We start from the raw sequence: 15,351 nt of genomic DNA on the forward strand, positions 1-15,351 counted from the left end.
CGCGCCGCCCTCGCCAACCCCCCTCCCTTCTCTTCTTCTCCCCTTCTTCTTCCCCTCCCACCCTTCTTCCTCCGCTGCCCCCCATCACCGAACCACCACTGCGCCGCCACCACCCAGAACCGCCGACAACCACCACCCCCATAACCAACACAATCCTCGCCCCCTTCTTCTCTTCTCCCCTCTCCCTCTTAGTCCAATTTCTGTTCCTCTGCCCATCAGGTTCCGCCGAACAACGATTCCTTTTTCAGTTAGTTAGTTGCATATTTTTTCGAATTTTATTCAAATTAGGATAGTTAGAGATGCATGATCGTAGTGGATTTTAGGTGGTTAGGTAGCTAGGATGTGGTTAGTGGATTTAGGCCTGATAATTGCACCGTTCTTGTTACTTGTTTATCTGTTTCGCAATTTTGAATTTGCTGTGATGAAAATGCTGTTCATATGCTGTTCTTTACTCTTCTTTAATGCAGATTGAGTTTGTTTATTCTGAATTCATGTGAATTACTATTTTTTACTCTTTTTTGCACTACCTTATTATCATATGAACTGTTTCTGCTGTTGTTTATTACCCAAAAACGTCCAATTTTTAGCCGAAATGCTGCCGAAATTTTTTCAGCAAATTGTTTCACTCAACTTCCATTCATGAATTAGTTTTGGAAATTTCAAGTTTTGCACTAATTGGTATCAACTAAAAGCAATTCATGAATGCACGGGCTAGCTTTCTTATTCTTTCTGGTTCCCTTATTCATTAAATAGCATTATTGATGATTTCAATTTCATTTTGCAATTCTTCTCTTTATATGAATTATCATCAATAATCTGCATTATTTACTTGAATGTGAGTTACTTGTTATTCAAGTTTGTGAAATTTTTGATTAATTAAGAACCACAACACCATGCCACTTACTTTGACTTCACTTTTTAACTCCTAACTGCTTTAACTCTCTAACTTCTCTTTTAGTTTTTACCTAACTATTTTCAACTCATTTCAAGGCATGATTACTGTTGTTCCTAATTAACAAAGAATTCTGCATATCATAAGATTTTGGATTGTGATTTTCATTCTCAAACTTTTAACTTGAATACAGCCCAATATTTTACAATTATTTAACTCACTCCATGCTTATATTGTTCTTTTATTACTCTTTTGCCCCTCTATGCTGATATTGATAAATTCCTATTTGCTTACCTACTTTCCTGCTTTCGTTTCTTAAACTGTATCCTAGAATTTCTACTTTTCTAGATGTCTGACCCTAAAAGCAAAGGAAAGGGCAAGACAACCACAGGCAAAAGTAAAAGAGGAGAATCCTCTACCACCATCTTAGATATCCTCCATGATGATTCCTGGCGGGAGAAGAATTTTACCCCACAGGAAAAGGCTGATCAATTGGTGCCTGCCACAGACCCAGTAAAGTTTGCCAACAGATACTGTGAACTCAAGTATCTGGTCTTTCAAACTTCCAGGAACCTATACCTGGAAAAGACCCTCAAAATTCCAGAAGAACTCAAACAATACACCTCAGACCAAATTAAACAGAGAGGCTGGTTCTTCTTGGAGAGGAACTTGACTGAGGTCAACTCATCCTGGGTCAGAGAATTCTACTACAACTACTTCAAAATAACCCTGGATGCAGTACATCTCAGAGGCAAGCAGATACTGGTTATTGAGGAAGCAATAGAAGATATCCTCCAGCCCCCCACCTAAATCAGATAAACCGGATGGTTATCAGCAGGCTGAAGAGGATATGAGATTCATGAGGTTTGACTGGGACGTAGTAAAGCGGACCATAGCTCTTGATCCTACTGTCCCATGGGTCATGGGCAAGTCCACAGTGGCCCCAAAAGGAATTAAGCTTATATATCTGAATGATGAGACTCGGCTTTGGCAGCAGATTCTGAGTAACTATGTGATGCCGAGCACTCATGAGACAGAGGTGTCAGCTGCCATGATTACCCTCATTTGGTGTGTGATGGAGGGCAAGGACCTATACCTTCCCAAATTTATCCGGTATTATATGGCCAGAGTCCATGTCAGAGGCACTCTGCCTTTCCCATATTTGATCACTCAGCTAGGCCGCCGCGCTGAGGTACCCTGGGAGCTTGCGGATGAGAAGCCAACCACCGCAGACTGCAAGAAGATTATACCTCACAGCAGGAAGTTCCAGGCTTTGGGCTACGGACCTCCATTTCTCATTGCCTCTGCTGAGGCAGCCACATCTTCTGCTGCCCCTTCAGCACCTACTGCCCCAGCCACCACCACTACACCCTCACCTGCTCCCGAGCCCATTTATCACCTCGTGCACCGACTCTTCGCGCGCTTGGATCGTATGAAGCGTCGCAGCAAGCGACGCTATGAGCACTTAAAGTTGATGATCAGATCAGACAGTGACATCCCCTCCGAGCCTGACACACCATCGGAGCCATCTGATGTGGAGGCAGATGATCATGAGGAGGAGGCACGTGCAGCGGCTGAGCAGGCAAGACCTGAGCAGGCTGCGCCACATCATGAGGAGCCCCATCAGATATAGCCAGCAGACCCAGAGGTCCCTCTACAGACTGAGCCTCCGCTTCAGCAGGCAGATCCTCCGACACTCATACAGACTGCAGACCCTCAGGCCACCACAAAGACACCAGCAGTACATCCTTCCGGAGATGCCACTTCTTCACACCCAGCTTGATTGAGCATCAAGGACGATGCTATTATTTAAGTGTGGGGAGGTCGCCATCTCCGACGAACTTTATTTTTGGTGAACCACTTTCAGACTCTTTTTATCCTATTTTGTTTATTTTCTGTATTTTATTTTATTTTATCTTATTTATCTTTTAGTACTTCCGCATTTTCTTTTTACTGTATTTCTGTCTACTTTATTATATTTTACACTTTGGTTTGTATATATCTTAGATATTTAGTTTAGTTTGCACTTTTAGCTTATTAAGTTGTGATATAGAAAATATGGATTAATCAGTTTAGTTTACCCTTTTAGCATACGATAACTTGGTTTAATTGAAACTAAAAAGAGTAAACTAGAAAACTTTAGCTTTTCAGAATCACAACAATCCACACACTTTATATATATATATAGCAATAAATGTGAGATAATTGACAACTTTTTTCAAGGAAAATACCTATTTTTATAAGAGCCATTCTAAGATTCACATTGAGTTGAATGGAAACTCTCAATTTCTACTTGCATGACATACATAACTGATATATGGTTTTTGAGCCAAAGAACACACAACCCGTGAGTTTTTGAGCTTAATTGTATCGTTACATTTAACCATAAATTTCATTCCTGTGTGTTTCGCACTTCTTTTCTATGCTTGCAATCTTTACATTGTTTCAGTCTATATGTCCAATATAGAATGTATTTATATACTTGCATGTGATTGAGGCCATTATTTATTTTTTTTCTCACTAATCCCAAATAAGCCTACCCTTTTATGTCACCCTTGTTAGCCCCCTTGAGCCTTTTTAATTCCCTTCTGTTCTATAACCACATCACTAACCTTAAGCAGAAAAATAAATTAAAAATCTTAAATTGAATCTTTGGTTAGCTTAAGATAGAGATTTTGTATCCACTAAGTGTGGGGAAACATGGGAACATGGGTTGACAGGAAAGGATTAAATTAATTAAATAATCAGAAAATTGGGAGCATGCTCATGTGAAACCAAAATTAAATTAAAATACCATGTGCATTGAAATAAATTCTGTTTATGTTTCTGATAAAAAATTTTTAAATAAATAAATAAGGGGACAAAAAAATTACCCCATTATTAAGTTTAATAGAAAAATCAATTCACATGGGATAAAAATAAAAAATAGACTTGGTACATGGGTATGTGACACAAAAGTGGGAAAATTGAGAAGCTAGGCAAAATTTTAATTTTTTTTTTACAGAATGTATATGTTATGTGAGATCTTAGACTAATCAAAGACTCAATTTATAGCTCACTTAGCCTTATATATATCCTCACCCTTACCTTGGCCCCATTACAACCTTGAAAAAGACCTCATGATGTTTGTATGTATACATTATATATTTGTTGATTGGTTAGATAAAGAACAAAGTTTTAAAAAGCATGACTAGAAAAGAATAGAGTGATTAACCCCAAACACTGAGTGATCATAGAGTAAACACAAATCCAGTGAGGGTTCAATAACTCAATTCCATATATCCATGTTTAATTATTAATTGTCTTGCAAGTTTGTAAATTCTTTTAACTTAACTCAATAGTGAATGTGTTTTAATATAATTTGGCCTTGGTTGTACATATATGACTCCTTGAAAATATGAATCAATTTAACCACATGTAAGCTTTATATATAAAAGTGGATAGTAATTAGAAATTGTATGATTCATTTAGGTAGCTTCCATTTAGAATAGATTGCATTGCATAAGATTCCACCATTCTACCTTCATTCTTTTCTCTTGGATTTAGCATGAGGACATGCTAATGTTTAAGAATGGGGAGGTTGATAAAACCCTATATTATGATTCATCTTGTGCTCAATTAAGTGTTTTTATCAATTCTTCACCCACTTATTCATATGAATTGTATGGTTTTATAATTCCTTCCTTATTTTATGATATATGTGAAAATATTTTTCCTATGCTTTAAAAATATTAAATTTAATTATCCTTTGTTACCATTCGATGCCGTGATCTGTGTGTAAGTAATTTCAGGCTTTATGGGGGCAGGAATGGCTTAGAGGACAGAAAGAAAACATACAAAAATGGAAGAAAAGCACAAAAATGGAGTTTTGAAGAAAAGGCAGCGATGTGCACGCATGGACAACGCGGACGCGTGCCTAGCACAAAACGCAAGCGACGCGCACGCGTGGATGACACGGACGCACACCTAGCAAAAAACGCAAGCGACGCGCACACGTGGACGACGCGGATGCGTGCTTGGCGCAGAACAAAAACGACGCGGACGCATGACTGACGCATACGCGTGTCAAGAAAAAACTCCAAATGACACGAACGCGTGACCCACGCGCACGCGTGACGGACGCCACGTGCAGTAAATTGCAGAAGTCGCCCCCAGCGATTTCTGGACCCTTTTTCGGCCCAAATCCAAGCCCAGAAATACAGAATATAAGCCAGAGAATGGGGGAATCAAGAAGGAGGATGGACACAACCTTGAGAATACACAATTTTAGGTTTTAGATGTAGTTTTAGAGAGAGAGAGAGAGGGAGGTTCTCTCCTCTCTCTTAGGCTTTAGAATTAGAATTTCTTTTACTTTATGGTTATTACTCCATTCCAAGTTCAATATTCCTTTAATTTATGTTTCTCTTTTACTTTTAGATACTCTAATACTTTTACTTGTTAATTTCTTATGTTGCCAAATTGGCTTATGAATCTTTCCATGTTAGATTTGAATATTCTATTTAATATAAATTGAGGTATTTCAGATTTATAATTGTTTTATTCAGTTATTGATACTTTCAATTTAATTTAGATTTTTTTCCTTTTGCTTTGGTTAAGTAATTGGGAACACTTGAGTTATCAGACTCAGTAGTTGATTGAAAATTGGGAATTACTGATTGATTTGGATCGCTCTAAAGCTAGTCTTTCCACAATAGTTCACTAGGACTTGGGGATCAAATTGATTGGTCCACTTGACTTTCCTTTAATTAGTAAGGGTTAACTAAGTGGGAGCAATAACAATTCTCATCACACCTTATAAGGATAACTAGGATGGGATTTCCAGTTCTTATACCTTGCAAGAGATTTTTATAATTATTAATTTATTTTTCTTGCCATTTAAATTACTTGTTCCTTAGTTCAAAAACCCAAAAATATACAATTTCCATAACCAATAATAAATCATACTTCTCTGCAATTCCTTGAGAAGATGACCCGATGTTTCAATACTTCGGTTATAAATTTTTGGGTTTTGTTACTTGTGACAACCAAGTTTTTGTATGAACAGATTATTAGTTGGTTTAGAAACTATACCTGCAACGAGAATTTATTGTGAATTCTAAACCATCAATCTTCAAGTCTCATCAGTCATGTTGCATCATTCACATCCTTGCTGTCCAACTCAAGCATAGTTGCTCAAACAGCACAGGAAACTAAGTATGTTTATTCGTCGTACAATAGAGAATAACGAGGAAGCCGGTATCAGACCAAGCAAAACTTACCAATCATTCGTTGCGGCAGCCGGGGGTCATCGCGAGTTAAATTTTATCGAAAAAGACGTGAGGAATTACATCATGAGAGAAATGCGGAATGTTTTGTAACAAGAAGATGCAAAAGAATTCGAAAAATACTTATTAAGAATGAAAGAGAAGAATTAGTATTTCTTTTTCGAGCTCGAACTCGAGGACGATCAGTCGATTAAGCTTGCTTTTTGGGCCGATGCAAGGAGCAGAGCTGCCTTTGAGTATTTCGGAGATGTTATTTCATTCGACACCACCTACAATACAAACAGGTAACATGTTGTTCTAGTTTATGATGTTGAATTAATGTTGTTTTATGAATCTGCTGTAGAGGTGTATATTGGAGGTTTTTGGGTGTATAGGATCATTATTTGGGTGTATTTTGTTGATTTTAATTCTATTTTGTCATAATCTATTTCAGGTATAATCTGGTTTGTGGTTCTTTTATCGGGATGAATCACCACGGTCAGTCAATACTTCTTGGATGCGCTTTGATGAAAAATGAAGATATTAAATCATTCAAATGGTTATTTCAATGTTGGCTTCGTTGTATGGGAGGAAATGATCCGAAAGGGATACTCACCAATCAATGCGCGTCAATGAAAAGGGCTATAGAGGTTTGTATGCATACAACAATTTACCGTTGGTGTATTTGGCACATCACGGAGAAGATTCCAAGCAAATTAAACGGCTACAAGTGACACGCAGAAATCAAACAAGAAATGAGCCAAGTTGTTTGGAACTCTCATAGCAAAGACTCATTTGATAGGAATTGGAATGATTTTTTGCTGAAGTATGGTCTTGTGCACAACAAGTGGCTTTCAGGTAATGATGTTTAAAATCTGCAGCAGAGGTGTAAATTGCATATTTTTGGGTGTAATATAGTCTGATTTGGGTGTATTATGCAGATCTTTACGAAGACCATCATATATGGGTTCTAATTTATCTGGATCACCAATTCTAAGCCGGAATGAGAAGCACACAAAGGAGTGAGAGCATGCATTCATTTTTTAATAAGTTAATTACCTGGAACAGCTCACTTATCCAATTTGTCAAACAGAAAGAGAATCTGATGTTACAAATTTTCACACCATCATACAGTGTACAACAAAATCCTCCATAGAAGCTCAGTTTCAACATGTGTACACTCACCAAAAGTTTAGGGAAGTCCAAGCACAATTCAGAGGGAAGGCGAATTGCATCACAAGATTAACGAACTCCGCTCTAGGCTATTCAGTATACGAAGTTGGAGAACAAGTTTCCAGCTCAATATTCAACAAGTTTGTGGTTACTTACGACTCAGTAGCAACCCAAGTGAAATGCCAGTATTTATTATTCGAGTCAAGAGGGATATTGCTCCGTCACGCCCTAAGCGTGTTAAGCTTTGAACGAGTAACCCAAGTATCACCGAGATATATATTAGAACGATGGATCAAGAAGGTAAAGAGGCGACACACACACATCAAGAGAAGCCACGACGAGCCACTGTTGGAGTGATGAGCGGATAATTTATACGCTTTTTGGCATTGTTTTTAGGTAGTTTTTAGTATGTTTTAGTTAGTTTTTATTATATTTTTATTAGTTTTTAAATAAAAATCACATTTCTGGACTTTACTATGATTTTGTGTATTTTTCTATGATTTCAGGTATTTTCTGGCAGAAATTGAGGGACCTGAGCAAAAATCTGATTCAGAGGCTGAAAAAGGACTGCAGATGCTGTTGGATTCTGACCTCCCTGCACTTAAAGTGGATTTTCGGGAGCTAAAGAAGCTCAATTGGCACGCTCTCAATTGCGTTGAAAAGTCGACATCCTGAGCTTTCCGGCAATATATAATAGTCCATACTTTTCCTGAGATTTGATGGCCCAAACTGGCGTTCTAAGTCAGCATAAAAATTCTGGCGTCAAAACGCCAGAACTGGCATAAAAGCTGGAGTTAAACGCCCAAACTGACACCCAAGCTGGCGTTTAACTCCAAGAAATGTCTCTACATGTGAAAGCTTCAATGCTCAGCCCAAGCACACACCAAGTGGACCCGGAAGTAGATTTCTGCATCATTTACTTATTTCTGTAAACCCTAGGCTACTAGTTCTCTATAAATAGGACCTTTTGCTATTGTATTTTCATCTTTTAATAATGCTTTGATGATTGAACCCTCTTTGGGAGGATGGCCATTAGGCCATGCCTAAACCTTCTTTTATTTATGTATTTTCAACGGTAGAGTTTCTACACACCATAGATTAAGGTGTGGAGCTCTGCTGTTCTTCATGAATTAATGCAAAGTACTATTGTTTTTCTATTGAACTCAAGCTTATTTCTTCTCGAAGATATTCATTCGCACACAAGAACCTGATGAATGTGATGATTATGTGACACTCATCACTATTCTCACCTATAAACGCGTGCCTGACAACCACTTCCGTTCTACATGCAAACAAGCTTGAGTGTGTATCTCTTGGGTTTCTAATCTAAGATTAAAACCTTCGTGGTATAAGCTAGAATTATTGGCGGCCATTCCTGAGATCCGGAAAGTCTAAACCTTGTCTGTGGTATTCTGAGTAGGATCTGGGAAGGGATGACTATGACGAGCTTCAAACTCGCGAGTGTTGGGCGTAGTGACAGACGCAAAAGGATCAATGGATCCTATTCCAACATGATCGAGAACCAACAGCTGATTAGCCGTGCGGTGACAGCGCATTTGGACCATTTTCACTGAGAGGACAGAAGGTAGCCATTGACAACGGTGAAACCCAACATACAGTTTGCCATGGAAAGGAGTATGAATGATTGGATGAAGACAATAGGAAAGCAGAAGTTCAGGAGGAACAAAGTATCTTCATATGCTTATCTGAAATTCTCACCAATGAATTACATAAGTATCTCTATCTTATTTTATATTTTATTCATCTTTTAATTATCAATTCTCCATTACCATTTGAATTTTCCTGACTGAGATTTACAAGATGACCATAGCTTGCTTCTAGCCAACAATCTCCGTGGGATCGACCTTACTCACGTAAGATTTATTACTTGGACGACCCAGTGCACTTGCTGGTTAGTTGTGCGGAGTTGTGACAAAGAGTTGAGATTACAATTGTGCGTACCAAGTTGTTGGCGCCATTGATGATCACAATTTCGTGCACCAAGTTTTTGGCGCCGCTGCCGGGGATTGTTCGAGTTTGGACAACTGACGGTTCATCTTGTTGCTTAGATTAGGTAACTTTATTTTATTTTTATTCTTCAGAATTTTTAAGAATGAATTCTAGAGTTTCAGATGATGTTTTTATCATCACAAAAGCTGATTGATTATCATCAATTTGGCTGTTGTATGTAATGTCCTGCTGAAGCTTGGCTAGCCATGTCTAATCTTTTTAAACTGAAGCTTTAGACTAACATTGCATGATTCCTGGAATTCTTATTAAGAATTTTGAAATCTTTATTTTCTTTTCCAAATAATTTTCAAAAAATTACAAAAATTTTTTATAAAATCATAAAACCAAAAATAATTTATGTTTCTTGTTTGAGTCTAGTGTCAAATTTTAAGTTTAGTGTCAATTGCATAGTCTTTATTTTTTCTTAAAATTTTCGAAAACTCATGCATATTGTTCTTTATTGATCTTCAAGTTATTCTTGATGATTTTCTCTGTTCTGATCTTTGAATTCTCTTATTTGGTGTCTTTTCCTATTTTTCATATGCATTTTGAATTATTAGTGTCTATAGAATGAAAATTTTTAAGTTTGGTGTCCTGCATACATTGTTTATTTGATCTTAGTTTTCCATGATTAGTTGCATTTTGATTGTTTCTCATCATTAAAAATTCAAAAAAAATTCAAAATTATGTCTTTTCAAGTTAATAATACAGAAAATTGAAGATTCAGAACATACAGCAGAGGAATTACAGAGAAAAAGCTGGACGTTCAAAATGCCCAGTGAGGAAGGAAAACTGGTGTTTAAACGCCAGTCAGGGTACCTGGCTGGGCGTTAAATGCCCAAAAAGGTAGTATTTTGGGTATTAAATGCCAGAATGGATAACATTCTGCGTGTTTAATGCCAAGAGGGCACAGGAGGGAAGATTTTGTTTTCAATTCAAATCTTTTTCAAATTTTCATAATTTTTCAAAATCAAATCTTTTTCAGATCATATCTTTTCAATCATATCTTTTCAAAATCAAATCCTTTCCATTTTTTTTAGTATTTTCGAAAATCCTTGCTACAATTAATGATTTAATTCAAAATTTTCAAGTTGTTACTTGCCTATTAAGAAAGGATCAAATTTTAAATTCAAGAATCATGTCTTTTAATTTCTTGTTAGTCAAGTAATCAACTTTAATTTTAAAACTTTCTTTTAAATTGATTTTCAATCATATCTTCTCAATCACATCTTTTTCAAAATAATTTTCAATCATATCTTTTTTTATTTCTGATTTCAAAATCTTTTTCAAAATCACTTAACTACTTTCTCAATTTCAATTTTCGAAAATCATCAATCAATTTTTCTCAAAATTTCTTTTAATTATTTCAAAATCTTTCAAAATTTAATTTCGAAAATTCTTTTCCCCCTTCTCACCTCCTTCTATTTAAGGGACTAGCACTCTTCCTCAATGTGCAATTCGGACTCCCTCTCTCTATAAGTTCGAATTCTCTCCTTTCTACCTCCTCCTTCTATTCTTCTTTTTCTCTGACATCTCAAGGAATCTCTATACTACGACATAGAGGATTCTATACTTTCTTCTCCTCTCTTTCATATGAGCAGGAGCAAGGACAAAGGCATTCTTGTTGAAGCTGATCATGAACCTGAAAGGACCTTGAAGAGAAAGCTAAGAGAAGCTAAAGCATAACTCTCTGGAGAGGACCTAACAGAAATTTTTAAACAAGAAGAAGCCATGGCAGCCAAAAACAACAACAATGCCAACAATGCAAGGAAGGTGCTTGGTGACTTTACTGCACCTACTCCCGACTTCTATGGGAGAAGCATCTCTATCCCTGCCATTGGAGCAAACAACTTTGAGCTGAAGTCTCAATTAGTTTCTCTAATGCAACAGAATTACAAGTTTCATGGACTTCCATTGGAAGATCCTCATCAGTTTTTAGCTGAATTCTTACAAATCTGTGATACTGTCAAGACCAATGGGGTTGACCTTGAGGTCTACAGACTTATGCTCTTCCCTTTTGCTGTAAGAGACAGAGCTAAGATATGGTTGGATTCACAACCTAAGGAAAGCCTGAACTCTTGGGAAAAGCTGGTCAGTGCTTTTCTGGCCAAATTCTTTCCACCTCAAAAATTGAGTAAGCTAAGAGTGGAGGTCCAGACCTTCAGACAGAAGGAAGGTGAATCCCTCTATGAAGCTTAGGAAAGATACAAGCAATTGATCAGAAGGTGTCCTTCTGACATGCTTTCTGAATGGAGCATCATAGGTATCTTCTATGATGGTCTGTCTGAACTGTCCAAGATGTCATTGAATAGCTCTGTTGGAGGATCTCTTCATCTGAAGAAGACGCCTGCAAAAGCTCAGAAACTCATTGAGATGGTTGCAAATAACCAATTCATGTACACTTCTGAAAGGAACCCTGTGAATAATGGGACAAATCAGAAGAAAGGAGTTTTTGAGATTGATACTTTGAATGCCATATTGGCTCAGAAAAAAATATTGACTCAGCAAGTCAATATGATTTCTCAGAGTCTGTCTGGCATGCAAGCAGCAACAGGCAGTACCAAAGAAGCTTATGATCCTAAGAACCCAGCAATGGAAGAGGTGAATTACATGGGAGAACCCTATAGAAACACCTATAATCCTTCATGGAGAAATCATCTAAATCTCTCATGGAAGGACCAACAGAGGCCTCAACAAGGCTTCAACAACAGTAATGGTGGAAGAAATAGGTTTAGCAATAGCAAGCCTTTTCCATCATCTTCTCAGCAACAGATAGAGAATTCTAAGCAGAGCCACTCTGACTTAGCAACTGTAGTCTCTGATCTATCTAAGACCACTCAAAGTTTCATGATTGAAACAAGGTCCTCTATTAGAAATTTGGAGGCACAAGTGGGTCAGCTGAGTAAGAAAATTACTGAACTCCCTCCTAGTACTCTCCCAAGCAATACAGAAGAAAACCCAAAGAGAGAATGCAAGGCCATAAACATGTCCCACATGGCCAAATGCATAGAGAAGGGAAAGGCAGTGATTTCCACTGAGGAAGACCTCAATGGACGTCCACTGGCCTCCAAGGAGTTCCCTAATGAGGAACCATGGGAATCTGAGGCTCATACAGAGACCATAGAGATTCCATTAAACTTGCTTCTGCCATTCATGAGCTCTGATGAGTATTCTTCCTCTGAAGAGGATAAAGATGTTACTGAAGAGCAAGTTGCCAAGTACCTTGGAGCAATCATGAAGCTAAATTCCAAGTTATTTGGTAATGAGACTTGGGAGGATGAACCCCCTTGCTCACCAAAGAACTGGATGACTTGACTAGGCAGAGATTACCTCAGAAGAGACAGGATCCTGGAAAATTCTCAATACCTTGTACCATAGGTACCATGACCTTTGAGAAGGCTCTGTGTGACCTGGGGTCAAGTATAAACCTCATGCCTCTCTCTGTAACGGAGAAGCTAGGGATCCTTGAGGTACAAGCTGTAAGAATCTCACTGGAGATGGCAGACAATTCAAGGAAACAAGCTTATGGACTTGTAGAGGATGTCTTGGTAAAGGTTGAAGGCCACTACATCCCTACTGATTTCATAATCCTATACACTGGGAAGTGTATGGATGAATCCATCATCCTTGGCAGACCCTTCCTAGCCACAGTAAAAGCTGTGATTGATGTTGACAGAGGAGAATTGGTCCTTCAAGTGAATGAGGACTCCCTTGTGTTTAAAGCTCAAGGATCTCCCTCTGTAGTCATGAAGAAGAAGCATGAAAAGCTTCTCTCAATGCAAAGTCAAATAGAGCCCCCACATTCAAACTCTAAGTTTGGTGTTGGGAGGCCATCATCATGCTCTGAGTATCTGTGAGGCTCCATGAGAGCCCACTGTCAAGCTATTGACATTAAAGAAGCGCTTGTTGGGAGGCAACCCAATTTTATTTAATCATATCTATTTATTTTTCATTGTTATTTTATCTTTTCTGTAGGTTGATGATCATGTGAAGCCACAAAAACAACTGAAAAAGTAAAAACAGAATGAAAAACAGTATTAAAAATAACACACCCTGGAGGAGAAGCTTACTGGCGTTTAAACGCCAGTAAGGGTAGTAGAATGGGCGTTAAATGCCCAATCTGGCACCATTCTGGGTGTTTAACGCCAGCAATGGGAACCAGACTAGCGTTTAACGCCAGAAATAGGCACAGAGCTGGCGTTTAACGCCAGAAAGGGGAGAAAAGCTGGCGTTTAACACCAGAAATAGGCAGCAACCTGGTGTTTAACGCCAAGATTGGCAAGCAAGGGGCATTTACATGCCAACATGGTGTAAGGATGGGAAATCCTTGACACCTCAGAATCTGTGGACCCCACAGGATCCCCACCTACCTCATCTCTCTCTCTCTTCTTCACACCTTCCCATTGCACCCTTCCCCAAATACCCTTCACCGATCACCTCAATACCTCTTCCCCAAAAACCCTTCACCTATTAAATCCTACCCTCTTCTCCATAATTTCTTCACCAATCCACATCCATCCATCATAAAACCCCACCTACCTCACCATTCAAATTCAAACCACTTTCCCTCCCAAACCCACCCATACATGGCCGAACCCTACCCCTCTCTCTACTCCTATATAAACCCATATTCACTCATTCATTTTCACACATCATACACACTACTTCTCCCCCTTGGCCGAACCACAAAACCCCCTCCATCTCCTCTATTTTCTTTTTCTACTCTTTTCTTTCTTCTTTTGCTCGAAGACGAGCAAACCTTCTAAGTTTCGTGTGATAAAAGCGTTGCTTTTTGTTTTTCCATAACCATTTATGGCACCTAAGGCCGGAGAAACCTCTAGAAAGAGGAAAGGGAAGGCAAAAGCTTCTGCCTCCGGGTCATGGGAAATGGAGAGATTCATCTCAAAGATCCATCAAGACCACTTCTATGAAGTTGTGGCCAAGAAGAAGGTGATCCCCAAGGTCCTTTTCAAACTCAAAAAGGATGAATATCCGGAGATCCGACATGAGATTTGAAGAAGAGGTTGGAAAGTTCTCACCAACCCCATTCAACAAGTCAGAATCTTAATGGTTCAAGAGTTTTATGCCAATGCATGGATCACCAAGAACCATGATCAAAGTGTGAACCCATACCCAAAGAATTGGCTTACAATGGTCCGGGGAAATGCTTAGATTTTAGTCCGGAAAATGTAAGGTTGGCATTCAACTTGCCCATGATGTAAGGAGATGCACGCCCCTACACTAGAAGGGTCAACTTTGATCAAAGGTTGGACCAAGTCCTTATAGACATTTGTGAAGAGGGTGCTCAATAGAAGAGAGATTCAAGAGGGAAGCCGGTTCAACTAAGAAGGCATGACCTCAAGCCCGTGGCTAGGGGATGGTTGGAGTTCATCCAACGCTCAATCATTCCTACTAGCAACCGGTCTGAAGTTACTATAGACCGGGCTATTGAATAGAGGAAGACATCCTCATTGATGAGGACAAGCCCATCACTAAGAAAAGGATGGAGCAAACAAGAGAGCCCACTCATGGACAAGAGCATGAGGAAATTCCTCATCATGAAATCCTTGAGATGCCTCAAGGGATGCATTTTTCTCCACAAAACTATTGGGAGCAAATCAACACATCCCTAGGAGAATTAAGTTCCAACATGGGACAACTAAGGGTGGAGCACCAAGAGCATTCCATCCTCCTCCATGAAATTAGAGAAGACCAAAGAGTTATGAGGAAGGAGAAACAAAGGCAAGGAAGAGACATTGAGGAGCTCAAGGACTCCATAAGATCTTCAAGAGGAAAAACAAGCCGCCATCACTAAGGTGGACCCGTTCTTTAATTTCCTTGTTCTTATTTTTCTGTTTTTCGAAAATTATGCTTTATGTTTTATTTATGTTTGTGTCTTATTACATGATCACTAGTGTCTAAGTGTCTATGCCTTAAAGCCATGAATTTCCTATGAACCCATCACCTTTCTTAAATAAAAAGTGTTTTTAATTGCAAAAATAAAAAGAAGTACATGAATTTTGAATTTTAAAA

This window comes from Arachis ipaensis, chromosome B1 (genome assembly GCF_059453495.1).
Source record: "Arachis ipaensis isolate K30076 ecotype BB chromosome B1, ASM5945349v1, whole genome shotgun sequence".
In the NCBI taxonomy this organism is placed as follows: domain Eukaryota; kingdom Viridiplantae; phylum Streptophyta; class Magnoliopsida; order Fabales; family Fabaceae; genus Arachis; species Arachis ipaensis.